Source organism: Ursus americanus, chromosome 1 (genome assembly GCF_024610735.1).
Source record: "Ursus americanus isolate L20-20 chromosome 1, mUrsAme1.1.p, whole genome shotgun sequence".
Lineage (NCBI taxonomy): Eukaryota > Metazoa > Chordata > Mammalia > Carnivora > Ursidae > Ursus > Ursus americanus.
The window spans coordinates 105,102,413-105,127,611 of NC_142127.1; positions in this window are offsets into that span (position 1 = coordinate 105,102,413).

Genomic DNA, 25,199 nt, shown 5'->3' on the forward strand with positions numbered 1-25,199 from the left:
GGGGGTACTCTGTCCACATTCTCAGGTGGAAATATTTAAGCCCCGTCCCAACCGCCACCCCTCTGGATTTCCCTACCCCAGCGCCGTGCCCCCTGCAAATGGGGCCCACATGTACCACGATGCAGGATGGAGACAGGCCCAGCCTGCCAAGAATGTGGTGGGAAGCCTCCCCGGGTGCAGGGATGCCTTGAAGGGAGCTATTCGTGAGCCCACGGGGAAAGCAGCGTCTTCCTCCCGCCTGGAGCCGCTGTAGGAGACCCCCTCGGAGTGGGAGGGTCTGCCATGGCTGCCAGATGCTGTGAAGTGGTGCGGGGATGGGAGGAAGAGGTGATGGGGGTAGGGGGCATGCTGCATGACCCCCGCCACAAGAGGGGCTGTGGAGTGTGGCCCCTCTCATGGGCTTACCTTGGCCCCTGAAAAGTCAAACTTGGTCTCCCCAGCTCCCCTCTCCCAGGCTAAAGGAGACTGAGATGCTCTTCCTGGGTCCCTGGGACACCATGTGGACTTTCCATGGGTCCTCGGCTGGCCAGTGGCTGTGGGCGCTCTGTGTACTTCCAGCACCTGTTCCCCTTGCGTTTGTCTGGAAATTACGTTAGAAACTTGCAACCTTGAAACACACTACATTCAGGTCCAAAAATGATCATAGTAACTCCAGAAAAGGAGTTGAATCGCTATGGGAGAGGCTCGTGAAGGATGACTTTCCCAAGTCTGTGGGGTCTCAATGACCGAGGAGGCATCCGAACCTGTCTCTCAGCCCACAGCCATCCTCTGTTTTTCCTGTTTGTGAAGGCCTTGGAGGCTGGTCTGTGCCTCGTCTATCCCTTTGGTTCCAGGCCTGGGGAGAAGTGGCCAGGGATCTGGGTGTGAAAATTGGCTGAGCCGAGCTTGAATATGACAGGGACAGGGAGGCTGGGGGTTCTCCTCTTGGACCACCAGCTAGTCCCAGTTAGGACCAAGATCAGCCCACAAACATGCCCCTGCACCCAGCCTTGGCCTCCGCTGGAGGGGTATCCCCACCATCCACTCCCTGATGGGTGGACAGATGGGTGAATCAGTGCTTGCGTGATTGTGAAGAATTCAGGGTCACCAAAGAGCCCGGGCTGGCTGGGAGCCCGTGCATCTCCGTACCATCATCCTGGCCCCTTTGAGGGAGCGTGAAATCAAGCCAGGAGGGTGAGGGCAGAATTCCTTAGAAGAAAGACACATACACGTACCACCACTTGCTTATTCGGGCCACTCCCATCCCAGTGACCCTGTGGCTGCCTGCTCATCCCTGACATGTCACACTTGGACCCACCACTCCTACTCCATGCCCCGATGGCCAAAGAAAACCAGCCAGCAACCACCACAGCACCAGTCAAAGGGAATCTCCTGGACTCCCCTCCTGGACCCTCCTGTGGGTCTGTCCCCCAGGTTGTCCATATCTGCTGACCCCTGGGTCTGATAGTCTTGGGGGACTTCTGTTCCTCCCCTGACTCTTGCCCTGCTGCTTTCCTATGGCTCACCTCTGGAGAGGAGCCCATGCTTAGGTCAGCCCCTGCCCTGGCCAGGGAGGTATGGAGGGGCTGGCAGTCAGTTCTTCTCCATGGCTAACCTCCTGTCAATGCATTAAGACTTCCAGTTTTTGATGGGGAAAAGCCAGGAAGTCATGACTCAAATAGTAAAACCTCTGCTATTGGAAGCCAGTATTAGGGCTTCTCCTTGAGGAGCAATTTCAGTCAATGCATCACCCCAGACAGATTGGGTCATACTGAGTTATGGTACAATGAAAATCATTCCTGCCAAGAGAGAGCGAATGCACATGAAAGGTGGGGTGAGTCACACCAGCTCTGTATGTCCCTGGCAGAAGTGAGACACCTCCTCCTGCAACCCGAACAGCCGCTGACACAGGTGCCAGCTGCAGGCAGCTCTGGACCCCAGCACGTTCCCCCAAGACCATGCAGTATCCAATGTCGTCAAGCCCCACCTTCTAGGACCCATCTCCCCATGCCTGGACACCTCTTGCTCTCTTCTGGTTTATTTCCAATTTCTTGACAGTCCACCCTTGACCTAGCATCACTTGGCTGGAAACTGCACAATTTCCATGTGAGGACAACATTTTAAAGGCTGTTTGATTTAACTTTCAATGTTGCTTGAGCTCCTGAAGGTGGTGTCTGGGATGGTGTGACAGCAGGAGAACAGAATCTGGCTCTTAGTCTGACTTACAAGAATATATGGACACTTTCTTCTTTCTGCTAAAAATAGCTGAGTCCTGGCACTGCTGACCACAAAACACCAACTGGGGCAGGTCACTTGCTTAACCCCTGAGCCTCATTTGCTTCCTTTATAAGAGGGGACATGGTGGGAGCAAACTTCCATAAGATAAGGTGCATGGAAATGCTCTTCAAACTGTAAAAATACTGACTGATTTAAAAATCACTGTTATGACCTAGGTATGGTATACACAGCACCCCATCAGGGACTAACCTCTCTCGTGTTCTAGAGATACCAAAAAGGGCAAAATTCTAGCATGGTGAAAGATCTGAGAGACTGCGACCTTATTAGCTGCTCTATTTCCTCTCACAATTATTTTTGGCATCTCAGAGTTCACTGACATAAGTAGATTATTTCGTCTGTGCCCCCACCTCTCTTTCAAGAATTACAGTGATAGAAAAGCCTCAATGGCAAGACTGTGGGTCAGTGGCCTAGGAATGGGACAAGAAATTTTCCTTACAATGTGGGAGGCTCTATTCCCTGCATCACAAGTATTTTCCATGAGTAAACTAGGGATGGGTTCATGTGGGTGTTAGAATTTGCTTTATGATGTTTAAAACAGTCTAGTGTTAATACATATTTCGTATTTCTGGTAATATTGATGAATCTGAAACATAAACAATATCTTGATGCAAAATGCCTAGGAATGTTGGCTAAAATATGACAAATATATTTACGCCACTCATGAAAAGTAAGAGCACTATCTTATCAGGGCCTAAACCAAAGAGGGATTGGAAATGAGAAGTATGTGGCTGTGCTGGGGGCAGGGCATCGGGTGGCAAAGATGGGAGTTCAGGTTGCTTTGTATGTCTTTGAAACTAGTGAATTCTTGGATTTTAATGGTTGTGCAGAAATAGGAGGTGAATCTTTGGGCTCATAAGAGACTGGAGGTTAGAACTGAGATTCCTACACAAGTTTTCCTGCTCCTTTGAAAAAGTGGACCAAGAAAGAGTCCAGCCATGGGCCCAGGGAGATGACAGAAAGCTTTACAGCCTTGCCTGGTTCTGCAGAGAAAAAATGGTTGCTTTGGATTTGTAACCAGTGTCTGTCCTCAAGTGTATGTGGTACTTAAACCTATACTATCTGTGTGACACAGAGCCCCTGGTCTGACAGATGGAGAAGGAATTAACCCCAAGCAGGTAATAATTCTGGAACATCTGGCAGGACAAAACATATATGCCATTGTTGTGGATGGACACAAAGAGTTGACGCCAGTGAAGATGAGTTTGAATCCCAAAGTGCCAACCTGAGGAGAAAAATAAACCCTAAGCAAGTTTGTAGATACAACAAACAATAGGAACAGATCCCTAGGAACTTCAGGAAACAATGATCAAATAGGGATTATAAAATAACTGGGTTTAAAGATGCAATGGAAAAATAAAAATTAAAAAAACTAAGGGAAATTTTATTTATTTTAAAAAGTTTTAAAGATTTTTTATTTATTTAAAAGAGAGAGGAGCAGACTCCCCACCAAGCATGGAGCCCAACGTAGGGCTGAATTCCAAGACCCTGAGATCATAACCTGAGCCAAAGGCAAATGTTCAACTGACTAAGCCACCCAGGTGCCCCCAGAAGGGAACTTTTAGGAATTAAAAAAATAGAGATGGGAATTCAACAAAACCCTGAATAATTAGGTTAAAGAGCAGAGTAGATAAAACTAAGTAGAGAATTAGCAAAGTGGAGTATCACTGTGAGCACACGGAAGTAAAGAAATGGAAAATTTGGAGACAAGGTTAACAGATATGGAGAACAGGCTAAGAAGGTCCAATAAAAGCACAACAGGGGTTCCAGGTGGGGCGAATAGAGAGAAGGGGAGTGAGTCAATATTCAGAGAGAATTTTCCAAAATTGAAGACAGCCCTGAATTCTTTGATTCAGGGAAAACAATAGGTCTAAGAAGGATAAATAAAAGGAAATTTACACCTGGATATGTAACAATAAGCTATGTAAGAATGCCTAAGACAGTGGAACACCTTAAAAGCATGCAGAAATAACAGATTATCTATGAAGGAATGCCAATTAATTTGGCTGCCACATGTCAATAGTAACCAGAAGACTGTGAAATTGTGTCTTCAAAGTGCTGAGAGAAAATAGAAACCTCTTCCTAACTAAACTGTCATACAAGAATTACAGAGAAATGATGAAAAACAAAGAGAATTTATCACTAACAGATTCTCTAAAAGAACTTCTAGGGATGTCCTTTAGCAAGCAGGTAATTGAACCCAGAAGGAGGGAGTGAACTGTAAGCAGAATGGTCAGCAAATAACCTAATAAACATACGGATAAATCTAAATAAAGATTGACAACAAACACAACAATAATATCAATAGCTTATTTTAAATATATAAAAATATCTAGGACCTGAAATATTGGATTAAGTAATATGTAAAATGTGAGAATAATCCAAGAATTCTAAAATCTTTGAATGATCGATCATATGAACAAATGGATTGACTGGAGAGTTTATCAAGTACACATGTTAAAATTTTAATTATGACCATTAGGAGAATGGAGTAGAATTTGTAACTTTCCAAACAGTAGAGGGAAAAAAAAAAAAAGAAACTCTCTAGTCCTATATGACAAAAGTCAGCAAACTTTTTCTATCAAGGGCCTGATAGTAAATATTTTTGACTTTGTGTGCCATATGGTCTCTGTTGCAATGACTCAACTCTGCCATTGCAGCATGAAAGCAGACTTTGGAAAGATTTAAGCAAATGGGTGCGGCTGCCTTCCAATACAGCTTTATTTACAAAAACAGGCACTGCACTGGATTTGGGTTGAAGGCTATAGTTTACAAACCCTGCTCTAGAAGATAGGAAAGGAGGTAAAAATCTAAGAAGGTAGAAAGCACAACCACGGCAGAAACAATTCAAATAGGGTAGCAACCGCAGAAATGTAAATGGACTGAATTTTCTGGGTAAAGACAAAGGCTGATAGATTAGATACATTTAAAAATATACAACTTTAGGCTTTAAATATGACAAATACACCATAAGGAAAACAGAAATGTGCAAAGTAGGAGTAGGGAAACATACCAGTTCACCGGGTAGACGTACTTAGCTCATGCCATCCCTTTTCGTGATCTCTGCTCTTATGTCCCTTTATCGCAGTGCTCCTACCTGACCACCTGATGTACAGTTTCTAATGCAAAATGATGAAAACAACTTTCTCCAGTGCCTGTACTGGCAATCCTTACTGGTGTTATTCCACTCAAATTTTTATATACACTGATCAAAATCTAACAGAATTTATATATGTATCTAAGTTTCTATATATTTAACTGTAACTATGCTTCTTTATATCTTGATGTCTACCTGTCTGTCTATCTATCCTCTTCTATCCTATCCACCCATTTATCTCCCTGTTGTTGGATCCCAACACTTAGTATAGTGCCTAGCATATGTTTGGCAAATATTTGTTGAATGCATAAAAGCATAAATACCAATTCCCTTCTCTTATTTTCTGTTATCTAAAACAATTAAAGTATACCTTAAACTAATATAATGTTATATGTCAATTACATCTCAATTAAAAAAAAAGTTCTTGGTGCCAATATGGTTGTACAAAGTGGCATTACTCAGTCCAAGTGTAGCTAGCTATCCACGTGACTCCGGATACACTTACATGAAAATTTTTCACGCATCATCCAAATGAACAGCATACAAGATATTATTATGAACAGTGCTGTGAATTTACTCACTAAGACACCAGTGTGCAAATGAAATGTTTATTGTTTCTGTGACTGTTCCCTTACTCTGCATGGATTTGTAGGGAAAGGCAATACAGCACTCTGTAATAGTTACAACAATCTCTCAGCTTCTACTTGGATGACTGAGACAGACTCTCCATCTTAAGAATGTCACCATCCCTGCCCTGCTTTCCTCTGAGATGGCACTGAAGATTGGGGACAGGTATATGGCAAGTCTTTGTGGATCCCTATCTCAACATAATAAAAGTCATATATGAAGAACCCACAGTGAACATTATACTCAATGGCAAAAGACTGGAAACTTTTTCTCTAAGATCAGGAACGAGGCAAGGATGTCCACTCTCACCACTTGTCTTCAACGTATTACTGGAAGACCTAGCCAGGGCAATTGGGCAAGAAAAGAAATAAGTCATCCAAATTGGAAAGGAAGAAGTAAAATTAACTCTTTTCACAAATGATAGGATCGTACATGTAGAAAACTTTAAAGATTCCACACAAAAAACTGTTAAGACTAGTAAATGAATTCAGCAAAGTAGCAGGATGCAAAATCAACCCGCAATAGTCAGTCACACTTCTTCTGTACACTAACAATGAACTATCTGAAAAGGAAATCATGAAAGTCATCTTATTAGAATAGCATCAGAAAGAATGAAATTCTTATGAATTAACTGAACCTAGGAGATTAAAGACTCACAGTGAAAACTACAAAACATTGCAGAACAGAATTAAAGAAGATGTAAATAAATGAGAACACATCCCATGTTCATGGATTGGAAGAGGTAATGTTAAGATATCATTACTATCCAAAGCAACCTACGGACTTAATGCAATCCCTACTAAAATCCCAATGACATTTTTTTTTTACAGATATAGAAAAACCCATTCTAAAATTCATATGGAATCTCAAGGGGCCCCAAATAGCCAAAAAAAAAAAAAAAATCTTGAAAAAGAACAAAGCTAAAAGACTCAGGCTTGTGATTTCAAAACTTGCTACAAAGCTACTGTAATCAAAACAGTGTGGTACTGGTATCAGGACAGAATATAGACAAATGAAATAAAATAGAGAGCCTAGAAATAAACCTTCATATATATGGTCAAATGATTTTGGACAAGAGTGCTTTTCAACAAATGGTGCTGGGAGAAATGAATATCCACATGCAAAAGAATAAAGCTGGACCCTTACCTCACACCATATACAAAAATTAACTTAAAGGTCTAGATGTAAACTATAAAACTCATAGAAGAAAACATAGGGCAAAATTTTCAGGACACTGGATTTGGCAATAATTTCTTGGATATGACACAAAGGCACAGGCAACAAGAGATAAAAATAGACAAATTAGACTTCATGAACAAAATTTAATTTTCTACATAAAAAGGTATATCAACAGAGTAAAAAGGCAACCTACAAGATGGGAGAAAATATTTGCAAATCATAAATCTGATATACATATGGATATAGATAAAGAGTTAGTATTCGGAAAATATAGGGAACTCCTAAAACTCAACAACAAAAAACAAATAGCCTAATTAAAAAATGTCCAAGTACTTGAACAGATATTTCTCTAAAGAAGATGTACTAATGGCCAGTAAGCACATGAAAAGTTGCTCAACGTCACTCATCATTAGGGGAGTGCACATCAAAATGACAATGACATACCATCTCACACCCACTAGGATGTCCACTACCATAAAAGTAGAAAATGAGTGTTGACAAGGATGTGGAGAAATTGGGACATTTGTGCACTATTAGTGGGAATGCAAACTGGTGCAGCTCCTATGGAGAAGAGTCTGGTATTTCCTCAAAAAATTATACATAGAATTACCATAGGATCCAGCAATCCCACTTCCAGGGGTATACCCAAAAGAACTGAAATCAGGGTTTTGAAGAGATATTTGTACACCCATGTTCATAATACCATTATTTACAATAGTTAATATGTGGAAGCAACTCAAGTGTCCATTGATAGATGAATAAGCAAAATGTGATCTATCCACACAATGGAATGTTATTCAGTCTTAAAAAGGAAGGAAATTCTGACATTTGCTACAACATAGATGAATCTTGAGGACATTATACTGAATGAGTATATTTTTGTTAATAGCTTCTATCGATAGAGTGTTGACTCTATTTTAAGCACAGTGATAAGCACTGTATATGCATTATCTGATTTAATTACTCTCTGAATCTTACCAGGTAGATGTTAAGTAATTAGCATGAGGGTGAATGCAGGGAGTCTCTGAATCAAGGGACTAGTAAAAGGGCATCAAAATATCCTCAAGGAAAACATAGAAAACATATGAAAAGAATGAATTCAGATGGAAAACAGGAAATAATGTGTAAACAGAAAAACTGAAATTGATTAATCAGTCTGAAAGCTGGTTCTCTGAAAAGATGAAAACAATAAGTAAACCACTGAGAATCCTAATTATTTAGAAAATAAAGAAAAAATACACATCACTGGGATTTATCAAAGGGACATAAAAGATACAGTGGAAATTTCAAAATATAAACAAATGTTATAATAGCCTCACGCTACCACATTTGGAAAAAAAGAATCTCAAAACAAGAACTTCGTTAAAATAACAAATTGCTAACACTGGTTCTGTAAAAAGGAGACAGCTTGTAAGATTTGGGTCTGAAGGAATACATTGTTGTTTCGCTCCAGGGCCCAGAACCAACTGAAAAATAGGACGCAAAAGACAAGCGGGTGTAGAGTACAACAGTATCAACACTGATACCCCATCCAGGACAGCTAGCTTCACAGCCCAAAGGGCTTCCTGATGCCTCCCACACATGCCATCCCCCAAGTCTGTCCTCAGCGGCCCAGCTGAGGGTGCCATCACCAGCATCGTGACCTCACCTTCATCTGGAGGTGCAAACACCCAGTGCTGGAAGCCTGGTAACAGACCAGCAAGAGTCCACAGGTAGATGTCCACTTTACCGCCCCCAATCTGGATTGCCCCTCCATGGGGAAAGGGAATGATGGCAGTAGCCAGGAGTCCTCCACTTGGGAATGCAGCCCAGGGAAAGGAGGCTGTCCTCCTCCAGGCAACTGGACAGATAATGAAGAAGAAAGAAGGTAAAAAGAAAAAGAAAGACAAAATCTACTCCCAAAACGTACCCGGTGAAAGTGGTCTTACTGAAATTTATTTCAAGCTTTCAAATAACACAGAGCTCTTTTGTTAAATAGTCTTTGGGAACAGAGTAAAAAAATTTAAATTAAAATAAGTGGAAATGTTTCCAATTTCTTTTAGAACCAAACGTAATTCCTTCTCCGGATTTCTCTTATGAACGTACATACCAAATTCCTATATAAAGAACTGGGAAAAGAAGAGCGGTGGTCTTCAGGAAAATAACAACAACAACAACAACAACAACAACAACAACAACAACACTGTCACCAAGTAGAGATAATTCCAGGAATGCAATATAAGAAATCCATGAATTTAAATCATGTAAATTGGTAAAAGGACAAAAACCATATGATCATCTCAATAGATGCCAAAAAGGCTTTTGATAAAATTTAATATGAGTTCTTCATTTTATGTGTACACACACACACACACACACACACACACACACACACACTCACACACTCCAAGGGTGAGGTTACCTGCATCTTATTTCCTGTTTAGACTACTCTTGCAATATGAGGTTCTGGTCTGTTTGTATCTGAGCAGGGGAAAAACATACTGGGGAGAGCTGGCCATGAGACAGGGGTGGAGTGAAGCAGTACAGCCAGAACATGAACCTCCCAAGTCAAGAGCCATTCTACCAAACTCACCCAGAGGGAAGCCTGCTGGAAAGAGGAGGTGAGAGAGGTAATGTTGCCAGATAAAATACAGGACACCTAGTTAAATTTGAAGTTTAGGTAAACAACAAATATTTTTTTCACTATAAATATGTCCCAAATATCCCATGGGACATACTTACACTAAAAAATTATTATTTTTCTGAAATCCAAATTTAACTAGGCATCCTGGAGTTTTATTCGCTAGATCTAGCAACCCTACTAAGAGACCAAGTTGGGGTTGTACTCCCATGTCAGAGAATCACTGAGCACAGCAGGCCAGAGAATGCCCAAGAACTTGAAATACCCAGTGAGGTAGGAAAAAACCACCATTTGTTCTCCTGCCCCACAGGATATCAAGGACTAATATACGAGGCCACAGCATAAAAAGCAGATTTCAATCAGATCCCCAGGTAGGGAAGCAGCACCTGTACCTTGTTGTTCCTTCCCCAACACTCCTGAAAACATAGAGGTCAAGTTTTGGCAATTGAAGAGAAGACAGACACACTGCCCAGTAAACACTCCAAGGAGGAAGAGGAAGTGGGCTGAAGAGTAAAAGGGCAAGCGAGGACCCCTCCTCATGTCAAAGCCCACAGATCACAGCACAGGGACAGGTTGGGGGGGGGAAGAGCGTTAAATAGGATTAGAGATTAGATAGATTTTAATAACCAAAACTGAAAGAAAGTTATAGAATCTGCCCAGGATGTTGTTGAGATATATGCTGCCATTGAGCTTGCGAGTGGAAAAAGATAAAATCTTACCATTTAACTCAAAAGCCAATGTCTTGATTAATGAGGAAGTGCTAATGCTAAACACATCATAGTAAAAAAATAAAGGAAAGCTACCTTCACTGTTACTATTAAATATCGTTCTGGAATTGCTAGCCAATGCAGTTAGAAAAGAAAAGAAAAGAAAACAAGAGACAGTATATTGGGAAGGAGATAACCATTATTATTGGCAAATGATACAATTTTCTAACTGACAATTTATAAAAATGAAAGTTCAGGAAGCTGCCAAAATAGATAGGTAAATATCGACAAGTTCCTTCTCTTACACTGAGGTGTATGGATCACCAGAAGGCAACCAGATGTATTTTCAAGAGTCAAAGATTCCTCTACAAGTGTCAGAGGGATGAAATGCTTTGAAATATATTTGTGTGCATTCTTCTCTTGCATGTCTGGTCCTCTCATCTCCTCCTTAGTCAGGTGCATCCTCTGCCCTGAAGAGGAAGGGAGAGAGTTTGGGATTATTATAGACATTCATCTCCTATTTGAAAAGTAGGAATTTTGTATTGGCAGCAAGCAAGCAAGACTTTGTCAAGACAGAAAAGGGACTTCCTGAGTTGTTCTCCTGACTTAGCACTCAAGAGGCAATCTATCCAGTTTCTATATAAATGAGATCCTACCCCATCTAGAGAAAGGACGAGAACTCCCCCTTCCTGTCAGGAGGAGGATCGCAGGTAGGAAAATGAGAGCGAAAGAGTGGAAATGGATGGGCAACAGGTGGACTGCAACTCCATCATGAGAAGGAGTGTGTCTGAGCAGCAAGGGGGGATGCCAAGGTGGAGGAGCTCCTGCTTGTCTTCCTGCTTGGAACCCTCGATGAAGATGCCCTTGCATGCTGACCATCGTAGGTGGCCATGTCTTTTGTAAGCCAAGCAACATGACTGCAGGGAGCCTTCCTCAGCTTGGCTGTGCCAGCATCCTTACATGCCTTCTGCAGGATAACAGAAGAGCATTGGATTCAGAGCCAGCAAGCTGCCATTGGGGGAGGGCTGGGGGCTGCATTGTCTGCAGCAAAGCTTCCAAAGGAAGCCAGGGCAGACTATGAGGGGTGGGTGCAGAGGGTCTCTAGTATGCAGCTGGAGTGGGTTGCAGGTAGCACGGGTTGACAGAAGAAACCACCAGAAACAGGACCCTGCACAAGAAGCAGACCAACACTCACTCCACCACAGCATTCAGAAACACGCACCAGCAATGCCTCATAGGGAACAGTTCAGAGAGCAGAGGGGCCACTCTGTAGCAGAGGCCAGCTGCTAGTTTATATCCCTTTATTCCTAGTTTGTTGAGTGTTTTTTTTTTTTTATCACAAAAGAGTGTTGATTTTTGTGAAAAAATTTTCCCCTGCATCAATTAAAATGATGCTGTGGGCTTTCCCCTCAGTTTGTTAATATGGTGTATTACATGACCAATTTTTATGTGTTGAACCATCCTTGCATTCCAGGAGTAAATCCCTCTTGGTTGTGGTGTAGAATTCTTTTCATATGTTGCTGGTACTTTGTTGAAGATTTTTGCATCGATGTTCATATGGGATATTGGTCTGTAGTCTTCCTGTAGTGGTTTTGTCTGGATTTTTGTCAAGGTAATACTGAGTTCCTTCATCATTTCCTTTTAAATCCATTGAGCTATTATTCACTGTTTGGCATATGCTACATTTTCTGTGAAAGCTTCATGAGTTTGAAAAAGTTATATGTATTCAATGTTTAAAAGGTACAAATCTTAATATATCTACTAAAGTAGCCTTCTTATTTATATCATTTAGATCTTCAATATCCTTATTGAAGATTTGCTTTTGACTTGTAAGATGCTTAGTAATGTCCTCCACTACAAGCACGTTTTCTCAGTTTCTCCTTGTGTTACGAAGAGTTTATAGTTAAATATTTTATTACTATATTATTTGGCTCAGAAATATTTATACTCTACCTTTATTTTGCATTCTAACTTCCATAGATTATAGTCAGATATGATGTTTGGTATCTAGTGATGTCTTTTGCTATCTAGTTATATTTTTATGAAAAGTACTTATGATTTTTCTATGTATTTAGAAATTACACCCGTACACCCTATTTCATAATCTCATTTAAAAATAATTTGTTTTGTTTTTATAGAAGTAATGCATGTTTATTGTAGGAATTAGAAAATAAAATTAAATGAAAAAAAAAGAAAATATAATTCACCCATAGTCTCTCAAACCACTATTAACTTTGTTATTTCTCTCTTGAAGTTCTTTGTGTCTGTATAATACATATTTTTATGTGTGCTAAGAATTATATTATTTAGCTCTTAAATTAGTTCTCTGTGAAAACAACCCCCAATCAACATTTAGATTTTGGATCATTAAATCTTTCTCTGGAACATGATTTTTAATGCAGCATAATATTCTACCTTTTACGTGGACTATCCTTTTTTGGTCATCTCAATTTTGGTTTTATGCTTTTTTAAAAATTAGTGAGTTTTGTTTTAAACACATGCTTTCCCTTACTGCTTATTCTTTGAGCATTACTCTGCTCTGTGAGCCATGGCACAGGGATGGCCACAGAGACGGTCAGGAACTGTTTGTCTCCCTCACTCCCACTTCCTCGCACTAACTTGGAGTTGAGAGCTTTTCTGATCTTATTTTTTTTTGAAGATTTTATTTATTTATTTGACAGCGAGAGACAGCGAGAGAGGGAACACAAGAAAGGGGAGTGTGAGAGGGAGAAGCAGGCTTCCCCCCGAGCGGGGAGCCTGTTGCGGGGCTCGATCCCAGGACCCAGGGATCATGACCTGAGCCAAAGGCAGACGCTTAACGGCTGAGCCACCCAGGTGCCCCAAGAGAGCTTTTCTGATCTTAAAGCCACAGAGGCCATTCCTGCACCAGAGGCTCCCACCAGATCCCTGAACCCTCCCATCTGTCATTGGCTCCCCTACACAGTTTGAACACTAGTCTGCCAGAAGTCAACAGACCTGAGAAGACAAAAAAGGGAAGAACCAGAAAACACAAAAAAGAGGCATAACACAAACTGTAGAAAATTATTGGTCAAGTTGATTATAAAAAATGTAAATAACCTAAAATTCTCCTTTAAATGTATATTGAGTTAAATGACAAAATTCAACCATATATGTATAGTTATATAGATACTTAGACACACCTAGTCATGATATTTTATCTTTTTTAAGCTTTGCTGCCTCTGGCTTGCTGATATTTTTAGTAGGGTTCTTCTATTATGTTCCTCAACACAGATCCTGCAAACTCTGATTTTCATTTCTCATATCGTCCCCCTGTGAATTTTAATGTCAAAGTTATACTGACGTCCTACAATAAGAAATAGATGAACTTGACTGATAGAAAAAATGCTATTTTTCAGAGAATAATAAAGAAGAAATATTTCATAACTGAAATTATTTACACAAGTTGTTTATAGTTGTTATACTCTATGCATAATTGTGTTCCTTTTTATATTCCTATTATTACTGTTTTTTTCTCTTACCTAGCTAGAGATTTGTGTTAATTTCACAATTCTGCTTTTACTTGTCCTTTCTCTTGTTTCTATCTTCTCTTCACTTTTGTGAAGAGACCTTTATGTTGCATATGGCTTATGGTCTTCTCTTTACTGTATTTGAATTTATATTTTTAAAAAATCTGCCTTTGGTTGGACACTTAGCTCATTGATTTTCAATCTGTTGTTTCTATAAATTTCCAAGAGAGAACCACATCAGCTGTATCCCAGCTAATGGCATTTTCATTATTGGTTAATTCTAAATGTAGAAGCTCCCAGTCTGATTTATGATTGGAAATGAGTTTTTTTTTTTTTGAATCCCAGTGTAGTTACCATACGGTGTTACATTAGTTTCAGGTGTACGATGTGGGGCTCAGCGGTTCTGTACATGACTCAGTGCTCATCAGGATGAGTGTTCTCTCAATCTCCCTCACCAACTTCATGACATGACTTTTTAAAGAATTTTCTATACGTATGGGCTGCAAAGAACATATCTTTCTCACTTAGTTTCACAGTGTTCCAATAATATGGGCCGCATAGTAATAGTCCTTGAAGTTTGCTGAAGCGTGCTCAGGGGCCTACAATGTGGTCTTTAAAATTATTTTTTCTTTGTAACAGTTGAATGTACACTTACTTTAGAACAAGTGTATTCTCTAATTGCTGTAGGATGACTTCTATATATGTCCATAAATTCAGCTCCTTAATTATATTCTTTTTTTTTGAAGATTTTATTTATTTATTCGACAGAGATAGAGACAGCCAGCGAGAGAGGGAACACAAGCAGGGGGAGTGGGAGAGGAAGAAGCAGCCTCCCAGCGGAGGAGCCTGATGTGGGGCTCGATCCCATAACGCCGGGATCACGCCCTGAGCCGAAGGCAGACGCTCAACCGCTGTGCCACCCAGGCGCCCCAACTCCTTAATTATATTCTGATCTATGTTTTGATCGATTTTTTTCCCTGCTTGGCCTATTTATTGAGATGGTTATATCACTCCCACAGTAAGTGTGGACTTGTTTCATATTTTGAAGCCATTTGTGTCAGGTTTATATAAACGTACAGTTATTACTTCCTGGTGACTCAGACGTTTTATCATTCTGTGGCGATCATCTCCATCCATGATAGAAATTTCGGGGCTTCTTTCGTCTAGTTGAGAGGTGGAGATGGCAGAGTGAGAAGACTGTCTGTGGACAGAGACACACAGTGGATTAGAAATATTGGAGTAGAAGGACAGAACTTTTAGTTTCAGTCGAGGAGAAGTGAAGCCTACGCCATGGCGTGAGCTCCTTGCTGCCGCAGGTGCGGAGGAGACGAGGGATGAACTACCCGCATCGTGGAGGGCTGACTCCAGCGGTTCCAGGGGCGAAGATAGAGCTGGTGAGCTCCGAGCAGGCAGCGAAGGCTACGGCGGCTGGGTCGTGAGCAGTTGTGGATGGCGGAACCAAGACGTGTTGAAAGCCATGGGCCTGGGAAGGCGGCAGGCAGGGGCACGGGACGCGGCTGCTGGGAAGCTGCACGGGACTCCTGCAGGGAGGCGGGTGGGACCTGAGACCGGGTCCTGGTGAGTGGGGCACATTGACTCGAGGCTTTGCTGGCCGTGAGGGGCTGACTGGTGACAAAGGGGGGCTGAGAACCACCGCTTGACGATGTGGACGTCAACAGAGACCATCCCAAAGAGGACAGAGGCTGTTCGCTCAGACTTGCCGCTGCGAGGGAGGCAGCCACCGTCCCCTGCACTTGGCAGAGACTCGTGGGCAGGCAGGGGAGTGGGGGCGGCGGGAGGGCCCCAGGCCGGCGGGGATGCGAGGTGTTGGTGTGGGGAAGCTGGAGGCAGGCTCACTCCAGGTGGGGGTCCCGAGGGACAGGGGAGCATTTTTGACTTTCGCTGGCCGGTACTGGTTTGGAAGTGGGAGCAAATATGAGGGATGCAGCCAGTCACTGCCCCGTCCCGGCCATTCTGGGCTGGTTGCTGTGGAGGTGAGGTTTGGCTTCCTGAGCTGGTCACTGCAGGGCTGGGGTCAGAGCTCTGTCCTCACCCATGATCTGGCTTCTGTTCACTTGTGTGTTCAGCCTCTCCATAAACCTTCTCTTTTTTTTTTTGGCGTGTAAAATATGGCTCATTGCAAGATTTTTTTTGCCATTTTGATCTTTCTGTAATTTAGATACAGAGTGATCTGTAGGAAGGAGTGATGACTGACAACTCCTTTGTTTCGTCTGCCCCCCAATCCTGGGAGATGAAGTAGGGCAAGGTTCTCATCCCCACTGAGATGCAGGGAGGCAAGCGAAGTGCCCGATTTGGCGGAGGCAGGTCCGGAGGAGCTTACGACAGGGCTGTCTCTCTGTCACACTCTGGGCTTTCTCTTGTGCTCTTCCCTGGGAACCCAGAGAACAAAGTCTTGCTTCAACACCAACAGACCTGTAAGGGACAGCGGATTCAGGATGGCAAGCGTATGCAGAAGGACACCTTCCTTCAGAGAGCTTTGCTCGTGCGGTCTGCACCACATAGCTGCCGTTGTGCCGCGCTGTTCCCGAATGCGCCACAGTCCGCACCGTAGACATCGAGAGGCAAAGCTTTCTAGAGATCCCTGGAATACTCTTAATGTAGAAAAAGGGTGCGTTCAGGGTTATTTCACAAAGTGGTCGTGAGAGAGAAGTAGATTCCTATATCCAAGACCTTCACTGTTACTGATGGATTCGTAGATGCTTTGTAGAACATCCCATAATAATTACCTCAAGAGCTCACTCATTCCTGACCCTTCATCCGAATGTCCTGAGAGCTGGCACCTCTATATTACTATGACACTTCACAACAGTGTACCTTCATCATTTTCTAAACACGACGGTGATGATAACAACACAAGACAGCATGCCCGGGCAAAATGTTAGAAGGTCAGTATGTTGTTTAAGTGCTTGATCAATGTTTGTAAAATTCCAAAACGGATCCATTGCTACCACAATGTTTCACTGAGCTTCCCATTCAAATACACTGGCATCGTATAAATCAAGGGTTGGCAAACCGTGACCTGCAGGCCAAATCCAGCCCTCTGCCACTTTTTATAAATAAAGTTTTATTAGCACCCAGCCAGGCCCATTTGCTTACACATTGCCACTGGCTCCTATCATGCTAGAAAGGCAGAGGTGAGTAGTTGTAGCAGAGACCATGTGGTCTTCAAAGACCAAATAATTTATTAACTGGCTCTTGACAGAAAAAGGTTCTCACCTCTGCTCTATGCTCAGTACGAAAAGATAGTGAGCTCGGAGCCATGCAGCTGGGGATGAAGAGCTCTAAATAATGTGGTGACCAAGGATGGCAAGAATGAAAATCCTCTCTATTATAGCAAAACAAAACCCAAACAAAGAACTCTGGTTTGCTCCCGAATTCCTATGCTATTGTTTATCATTGAGCTGTGTTTTTCCACCAACAGATGATGATGATTAAAAAAAATAGAGTTTTTGAGGAGACGATTTTCCATAAACACTCTGCCTTCATAGAACAGAGTCGTCTTGAGCAACAGAAGACATATTGGAGGCATTTTTAAATCTGCATTTTGTGATCTAATTCCCATGTGGATTGAAAACCATGTTCACATGATCTCTGGAGATGAGAACTAGATCTGGAGTGTGAGGACCCAGTGGCGGAACCAACCCCCGCGACCGTGGATGAGTGTCCCATGTGTCCTCTGTTTCCTGTCTGTAAAATACACCCATCTGGGAAGTGGAGCTCGGGCCTCCCTTCCAGCTCTAAAACCCCGACTCTCTGATTCCAATCTAATGGAGAGGTTGGCTCCATTCTGACTCTATCCCATGAGAATGCGACAGTGTGACATTAAAATAATAAGGAATCTCTAAATACAGAACTCCCCTGTTGAATATACGTTGCACCCAAGTTCTGAAAAACCAGTTATTTGGCTTCACTGAGTGAATAGCTGTAGTCACCATCTGGGCTGAGCTGCTGAAGCTTTTCTGGACCCAGACCTCCTGGGACCAGGAAGGAGGAGGGGGTTCCGATCACAGAGGTACCACGGAAGGTCCACTTGGACCCCACGAACAGCACTGCACGTGGGCCACGGCTCTCAGACCTGTGACACACAATATATCAGAATCTGTTTTGTATTTAGGAAAAAAACTCTCAGTGAATACATGGCTTTTTAATAACACACTCATTGCAGATGATTTCAATTGTGTAGTTTTTAAATGTCTGCAAATCATAACACCTTCCCAGCCTCCGGCACGGTTCTGCTCCGAATGGTGTGTCTATTATTGTCACCTCACGAGTGTGTGACCTTGTGCTAATTTCACAGTCCATGGACCCCCGGCATCTGGGACACAGGGGCGGAGATGAGGTGACTCAGTGCACGCCCAGCACAACACAGAGACTCTGTTCCCTTAGGTGTAAGCAGAACGCAGCTCACGCAGCGCCTTGCAGATGACGCCCTGCGTGAGACAAAGCGGCCTAGAGCCCTGCGCGGGGGCGCATGGAGAGGGTTCAGTAAGGTAAGGATTTCCAGTGTTTAGGCCATGTCTGGATCTTAGATCAGCTCTGCTCTCCTGTGGCGGTGGGAAAGCTGTCTGAAAACCATCAGAGAGTAGCGACGATCCACTTGCATCTAGATACTTGTGGGATCTATCCTGTGCGCTCAGAGAGCTGTGGAAACGCGGGATGTTACAGCTGGGAGGATTGTAGAAGTCAGTATCTGGAGTAGGGGGCTGAAAGCCGGATGACTGATGGCCATACAAGGAGTCAATGGCAAGCTGGTCTTTCCTTTCTTTCTTGTTTTGTATCGAGAGTCATGGAAAGAGCAAAATGTCCTAATCTATGTCCCTCAGAACACTCATGGAAAGGTGAGATAATTGGCAACGTAAGCACAGCCCAGATTCCATGGTCCATCCGGAGGCCCTTAACAGGTGCAGACAGGAGCCTTGGGAGGAGCGGCAGAGCGAGGGGCTCTCCCACACCCAAACCTGCAAACTGTGGCAAAAGTCCTTCCGGTGAGGTGGGGGAGCCTGGGATGTTTGCTGAAGCGATGCCAGTCACCCTCGGTGGCCGATGACCAGGCAAGGAAACGGTAACTTAACACCTTTAAATAGACTTATCAGTGGAACTCCTGTGGGTGCAGAGGCAGTGGGGACTATATTCAAAGGTGACCATGGTTATGGTCATGGAGTTACTCTTTCCTGGGAAATTGCAGGTCCGGCTCCTGGCCAGGTCTAGGAAGTGATAGGAAATTCTGGGAGGCAGCTTTGTTTGGTACTCTCTGGAACTGGCATAAGTGGAAAAGAGAATTTCTTAAACTGTTCCATTGACCAAATTGTCCCCTGGGATCCATCAATGGGTGGCTCCCCCCGCCCCCTGCCCATGACTCACACACAAAGCATCCTGGTGGTTATGTAAGTCAAAAAACACCATACTCTGTTTCCCTCCTGGAGCTTTACTGTGTTTATTAAAACACACTAAAGGCTCTGAGAAGTCCTGCAGGGAAAAGAACAGTGTTTCATTTTGGGTTTAACAAGCTTTCTCAAACTTTTAAAAATAATACCATTATGAGCATCTGCTTTTCTCAAGATTTCAGTTTGGGAAAGACTGTTGGAATGCAATCCATACTTCTGTATCCTAAAACTAATTTTTTCCCCCGAGAATCTCATCTCTCCCTCTTGCTAGGTGGCATTAGGTCCCATCAGGTGACAGGCTGGAGGTACTTGGCATTTAATAACTTTTAAATTTGTCCAGTATTTTACCTTAAATAATGTAATCCTTATATTTTCACTCTCCTGATTTATTTGTTGAAAAAATACAAAATGCCTTTGCTATTTCACAGGGAAGCACACAATATTGATTTTGTTGTCTAATGGTATACTCATGGGTTAATTTATCAGAAACTAGCACCCAGATCACAACAGTTCTGGGTCACTTGGAATCTGTGGTTGGGAAGGTTCTCGAGAGAGGGGCTCTGAGTCCCACTGCGAGCATGTGGAGGCCCTTTCTTAGGCAGACACTTCAGGCCTCCCTCAAATGCCATGAACTCAGAATGGAACTGATTCTTGTCGGGGCTCCTTCCGTGGTGAAGTCTGCGAATGCCGAGCAGCGGCTGCAGGGGCAGAAAGGGCTCATTGGACAGGACCCAGTGCTTGAAGGGGACTCTACAGTCACGGAGACGTTGATGTGGCACAGGGATCGGAAGAGCTCAGTCCCCACTGCCCCCCCAACCCCACTGTCCCAATGTCACGGCAGGAGCCGGCATGCGCCTGGTTGAATTAACGTACAAGATTCCAGCACCTCGCCGTGGTCATGAATGTAACCTTTAAAGCCAGACAGACCTGGTGTCAACGAGAATGGCCCACAGTGAGATCTGGGTGAGGTTATGAAACCCCTCACGTCTCTGTCCCTGCCGCTCCCGTGCAGTGACATGGTGACAAGAACTCCCGCCTCGCAGTTACTGGGAGAACCAAGTGACCACATGCCCGGAGCTGTGCCGATCGGGCCGCGGGGGAGCACGGCGTATGTGGCGTCTGCGGCGTCTGCTCACGCGGGTGCCTCGAGGAGGTGGCCCCCAGAGCACCGGTGCCCCTCCCCCGCCCCCGCCAGGCTCATTCGCTCCGGCTGCTCATAATCTATCAGATCCGGGTCCCAGAGCCCAGAGGAAACGCTGGCTGTCTCAGCGTGGGGCAGTGCCTCCTCTTGCCGGGGCGAAGGCTCCACTGGATCTGGCCAGGCTGCCACCGAACATCACTCAGGGACAGGTGTGAGGGAGACGCAGCAGAGCTGCGGGCACACCGGCTGTTGGAAGGAAAGCAGAGAAGCTGGCTGGAGCCAGGGGACTCGCGCTGTCCTCCCGGGTCGGTCGCTGCCGGGCTGTGCGGCCAGGCTGAGGCCCTGAGCTCCCGAGCATGAACCCAAGGCCCGATCTCACTTTCGGCCAATTTCTAATTATTTTGAAATTGCCCCTTCGGCGTCACCGTGTCCGTAGGATGGGATGGCTGCTGTTTTCCTTTCGGCCATAACGTCCTTCGTCAACACAGCAGTTGTGCCAAGTCGCGGCTGTCCCGTGTGTGGCCAAGACCGAGGCTGAGAGTGGAGAGCCCGGAGCCCCCGCCCATGAGCCGCAGGGCCAGGGGGTCCCCCGGCTGACGAGGCGCTCCGGTCCGCGCTGGACCGCAGCCCGCAGCAGGGGTCCCAGCCCTAGAGCAGGGGACAGCCAGGCCTCTCCTGACACTTGCACGTCGGTGCCTTTCTGGAGAAATCGGTAGTTCGGGGGCAGGAGCCAGAGCCGCGAGCTGACCGTCCGCAGCCTCGGGAGGAGTCGGCCGAGCTGGTCCTCAGGGAGTGCTGCCCCGAGAGCTGGCTGGGCCCGTCCGGACACCGGCAGGGACGGCGCAAGGGGAGCAGCACGCCTGTGCTGGGGGAGGGCCCAGGGCACGGCCGGCCGGTGGGGGAGCGCGGTCTAGCTCGGAGGGACGTGCCGTCCGTCAGGGACCGTCCCCAGACCAGAGGCTTCCTGCTTCATGTGGCCGAAAGCCTTCAATGGGATCTCATGTGGAAGTCCTTTTAAACCTTGACGCGAGGAGCGTGAGTCTGGAACCCATCTTCTTAGGCCAAGCCCTCACTCCCCTGACCAGGTGTGCATGTGTGTGTGTGTGCCTGGTGTGTGTGTGTGTGTGTGGTGTGTCTGTGGCGTGTAGTGTGTGGTGTGTGCGGTGCGTGTGGTGCGTGATGTGTGGCGTGTCTGTGGCGTGTAGCACGTAGTGGGGTGTGTGGCGAGGGGGGTGTCCCGGGCCCCCCGCCGCGGCTGCCCTGAGCTGCGCTGAGGATTCCGAGTCTGGCGGGTCCTTCAGAGGAAAGCCGCTGCGTGTCCGCAAGCGCCTTGGCTCGGCTGGTCCCACCCCATGCAGCCCCGCGAGGGAGGCGCCCGTCAGGGGTCAGGGGCCAGGGGTCAGGGGTCAGGGGTCAGCGGCCGCCTCTGGGGCTTGGCTTCCGAACCCGCTCTTTCTCTGCGTCCGACATGGGGGTGGCGGCTCCTGTGAGGACGGATGTGACCCGGGGCCGCGAGCTCCACAGCGCCCTGCGGCCGCGCTCAGACATCGGAAGGCCCAATCCCTCGGCCTCCAAGATCCCGTGTTCGCCTCCAGGCCTCTGGGTGTCCCTTCCTACCTGGGGACACGGAGCAGAGGAACTCAGCCTGTCCCGTGTGGCTGCTTCCCGCCGTGTCCCCTCAGATCCGTGTGCCTCGAGTGGCCGCCTCCCGGCCGGCGGTAACCCTTAGTGGAACGCGAAAGCACGCGCCATCACGCTCCTCCGGGGGCGACCAAGGATGAAGATCCTGCTGCACGGTTTTACTCCGACGGCTCTGGAATCGAGGTCTTCAACTCTGCCGCCGTCACCCAGCCGTGAGAAGTCGGGTGCCGCAGACACTTGGGACTCTGGCGAAGGCCACCGTGGTCACCTCCTCCCTGCTGTCCTCTCCTGGGTGAACGAGGCCACCGCGGTCCCGGCGGTGCCCCAGGCTCACACCCAGGGTGAGCCTCACTCCTTCTCCTTCCTGGTCCCCTCTGTCCAGTTAGCCACCCTGCGCCCCACCGCCGCTGTCACACCTCAGTCTCAGACACCAGCAGCTCGTGCCCGAATCTTCCTGGTGCGGCTTGCGGAGGGCCCTCCAGAGTGGACACGCATCTGGTCGTGTCTGGGGCCTCTCACACCCCATGGATGGCTGTGACCTTTCCAACGCAGAGGGGCCCCAGAGACTCTGCTTTCTGGGGGCGCACAGACGACCCTGAGGTCAGGCGAGTTTGCATCATAGAGTTCTGCATCCAGAAGGGGCCCCAGAAATGAGTGGGTGAGACCCGAGGGGAGAAAAGGCCTGCCCAAGGCCGCCTCTGCACGGTGGGCGGTAGCCCTGGACCTGTCCGCCGTGACTGTGTGAAAGTGCTGGAAGCGTTGCTGTCTCCAGTGGCACGTGGACGGGGCTTAGCGCCGACGGCTAAGACAGCCGTCAGACAGGGCAGACATTTCAGACGTGCGCCTGGTTTTGCACTGACCCCCTTTGGGAGAAGCGCTTTGGGCCCAAGGTGTCCAGTCTGGACGGCCGACAGGTGCAGGTGCGAGGGAGGGCCTTGTGCTGGGGGGACAGGGTGGCGAGGCCCTGCGGGGCTGTGATCCCAGGTGACCTGCCTCTCCCGCGGGGCCGGCGAGGACAACCCCGCCTCTCGCGGCTCTGCTCGTTCTTGGACCTGTGTCCCTTCATGCCCGGCCGTGGAAGGGGCCCGGGAGCTGCCGTTTGCGGAGCCCCCGATGCTGGACACAGCACAGCGGCCTCCTGGGGCACGGTGTCTTTTTGCAAGTGGGGTGACTGGGCGAATGGTATGTTTCCTAAACACTGTTTGCAAACGTGATGTGTGCCTGCTAGAAATTATTCCTTTTCCTCTTGCCTGCTCTCCGCCGCCGAAACGCCGACCTGGAAAGCATCAACGTTGCTCTCACATGAAGCATTTTTTCAGGCCTGACACGGAGCGCTCTGATGTAGAAATTGAAATTTCACACTCTGAAGGGCCCAAATGGCTCCAGAGGTCAGCAGGCGGCTTTCGCGTCCGCCCACTGGTGAGTCATGGGGAGAGATGCCGCCCCAAATTAGCATCAGCAGACACTCGTGCGTCAGAGGTTCTGTGTGCTAAAGGGGTTTGCTTGACATCTGTGCCCCCCCACCCCAGCACACACTCAACAAGTTTAAGCCGAGGGGCACGTCCCACTCATCTGGTGAATACATCAGCTGAATGCAATCTGCTTTCACAAACAGATGTGTGTGTGTGTTGCAGGCGGGGGCGGGGGGCACTGAACACTGGTTAGAAGTTGCCGGAAGGTTCTTTATGAGGTTCTTGTTTTGTGGGATGGGGAGTGGAATGGCCAGAGAGTTTACTTTAATTGAAACACACCTAATTTGAGTGTTCGAGCTGGGTATCTAAAAAGATTTTTTCAAGTCCTCGTCCACGAAGAAGGGTTTCTGTTTTTCATCTGCTTACTTGGGCTTCTCGATCTGTTTTCCTGAAAAGACCAGCAAGAAGTAGAGAGGGACCGGCGTCCGATGCCGACTGGCCTGAATGCTGGGACCGGGCTGTGGGCTCACAGGGCCCCCATGTGATCCAAACTCCGGCCGCACGTGTGGAGCCAAGCTGCCGCGTACCGGTGGCATTGCTCTTCTGAGCCTCAATCGCTTGCTTATTCCTGCGTGTTCGTCCTTATTTTGTTGGGGGCCCCCGGGTATAGACGTTGGCCGTGGGCAGTGCGCACAGCAGTGGGCACGTGGGTGACAGAGAGGCAGCCGCAGGCGGACGTCTGCTCCCCACGGAGGCCGCGAACTGCATTCCGGACCTTGCTTTATCCCTCACATTCTTCATGTGTTCGCAACTTCCCGTCCTTCATCCACACGTCAGGTGTCTCAGAGGAATGTTTACTGTATCACAGGCCCAACGGGGATTGCTATGTCCTTGTTAAATGTTCCCTGCCTTGCATCGTTCCCCTGTAAAGCGTCTCCCTCTGGGAGCTCCCAGCTGAGGGGCCCGAGGTGGTTCTTCTCGGTACGGACAGAACCAGAGGAGGGGTGACTCCAATTTGAGAAGGTCTGAACCTGTTTGCATCTTCAGGAAGCTGAGCACCGGGAGCTCGAAGCGAGCCGTTTTCCATGGCAAGAAGGACAAACTGCTGAAGCCAATCCAAAGGATAGGTGACGTCAACCCGTGTCAGGTCGCCAGACCAAACTGCCACCTGGTCAGAGAGATGGCGGAAAGTTGTCTTAGAGGACCAGGGTGCCTCTGAGGGGTGTGCGGTAGGACACCCTAGATCTCTCTCCCAGTCCCCGCTCCAGTGGGGTCTGCGAGACTTACGGGGGTCTTTACTCTCCCTAGCTTTGCTGTCCGGGTCTGAATTAGGGGCCGGACTTGATAACTTTCCAGGTCCCTCCAGCTTTAAGGTTACAATTCCGTGGTCTTTGGGAGCTTGCATTCCCAAACATCTCCAAACAAGGGAGCAAACCAAAGCCTCACGGGGCCCCGGAGGAGGCCAACTCAGGGAGGCAGTGTGGTGGCGGACTGGGGTTCCTCCTCCTGGTGTTCGTGCTCTTGTGTGACCCCCACTTCTTGAGTGTGAGGCCCACCTGTGGCTTGCGCCTAACCACCGGAGTGGGGGGTAGCGGAGTCGCGGGAGAT